At 46.5% G+C, this 1,762-nt stretch overlaps 1 pseudogene; it reads right to left on the reverse strand.

Annotated features, from left to right (window-relative positions):
* Positions 1–1,348: 1,348 nt before the first annotated feature.
* On the reverse strand, positions 1,349–1,466 carry LOC126089570 (5S ribosomal RNA; annotated as a pseudogene).
* Between the last annotated feature and the right edge of the window lie 296 nt (positions 1,467–1,762).

A 1,762-nucleotide genomic window follows, 5' to 3' on the forward strand; every position in this document is an offset into this window, starting at 1 on the left:
GAAACTGGAAGAGGAATAGTTCGCGTCGAATTATTCTTCCAGCTGCCTCACCCAATCTCGACTGCTGATTCAGCCACTCGAATGCCCCAGAACCCCGTTTCTTTCCTGATGGCATATTGCTAATTCCTCAAAGACAAGTTACCTTCACAGCTTCGGATAACACTTCGTTTACATATCATTTCCTTTGTCGGTTCGTTTGGTCCATTCGCTTCATTCGTCATCTGCCAGATGCGCGTGGCAGCATTCCATTAGACACTCAATGCAGCGACGTGTTTTGGGAGCCTATGGCGCACTGTGGGACATTTGATTGAGTTGTTTAATCGCATACTTTGTGGGAGATACTAGTATTGCATACGAGAGCTCTTCTGGGTTGCGGCGAAGTTCTGGACGGAGAGCGCAGCATTCGAAAAACAGGAAGAAACATTGTGGTTTTACGTACCCGTACCGTCTTTAGGTACGGTGTATTAGCTTGGATTCGTGAAGGAACTCTGTCCTACCTTTTGGAGAAGCGACCACGGAAAACTTTAATCTGTATCGCCGGACGGAGATCGTATTTTCATTTATTGGCCAATAATTTGGTGATTGTTTCGGCTGACGAGAAGCGGAATACAATAGTCAAGTTCAAAATGTTCAAATGTGTGTGAATTCCTAAGGGACCAAACTGCTGAGGTCATCGGTCCGTAGACTTACCCACTACTTAAACTAACTTATACTAAGAACAACACAGCCACCCATGTCCGAGGGAGGACTCTAACCTCCGGCGGGAGCGGCCGCGCACTCCTTATCATGGCGCCTCAAACCGCGCGTCCACTCCGCGCGGCGCACTGGTCAAGACATTAGTCGAGAGAGAGAGAGAGAGAGAGAGAGAGAGAGAGAGAGAGAGAGAGAGGGTGAGCGGGTGAGAGTCGGGGATTGGGTAGGACGGGGGAGGGGGTTTCCAATCCATCAGGTTAAAAAAAAGGAAAAGGTCCACTTCATTTTTCTGCCTGAAAATTTGTCTTTAACATTTTCATCAAATTGTCAGTGTCCAATAAGATTCTATATTTGTCGACAGAACCCCGAGCACAGGTAAAAAAAGGATTCAGATGAAATAAAATAAAAATATAATTTACAGCAGTCTGGAGAGAAAATGCAAGGATCTGTAATAGCGCTCCGTCGTCAGGCCACAAGTGGCTCATCGGGACCATCCGACCGCCGTATCACCCTCAATGAGGATGCGGATAGGAGGGTCTTGTCGTCAGCACACCGCTCTCCCAGTCGTTATGATGGTTTTCTGTGACCGGAGCTGCAGCTATTCGGTCGAGTAGCTTCTCAATTGGCATCACGAGGCTGAGTGCACCCCGAAAAATGGCAACAGCTCATGGCGGCCCAGATGGTCACCCCTCCAAGTACCGGCCACGCCCGACAGCGCTTAACTTCGGTGATCTGACGGGAACCGGTGCATCCACTGCGACAAGGCCGTTGCCAAGGATCTGTAACAGTTATCATTAATCTGAGCATAACGTTCAGTATACTGTTGCCTTCTGAAACGCTTCTCACAAAGTTAAAGAAATGTATTGGATTGAATTTTTTCGTAAAATATCAGCACTCCTTTGTCAAGAGGTCATGAAATAATGTTTAGAAACAAGGACAACTTTCATGAAATACCAACAGGACATTCAGCCTCTTTATCTACTTACTATGTGTAGTCTGTTTAATGGAAAATACTATTATTAACTGACTCTGAAGCTCGAAAAATTGTGTACATTACGGAAGCACGTCC

This window comes from Schistocerca cancellata, chromosome 6 (assembly GCF_023864275.1).
Source record: "Schistocerca cancellata isolate TAMUIC-IGC-003103 chromosome 6, iqSchCanc2.1, whole genome shotgun sequence".
Taxonomy (NCBI): domain Eukaryota; kingdom Metazoa; phylum Arthropoda; class Insecta; order Orthoptera; family Acrididae; genus Schistocerca; species Schistocerca cancellata.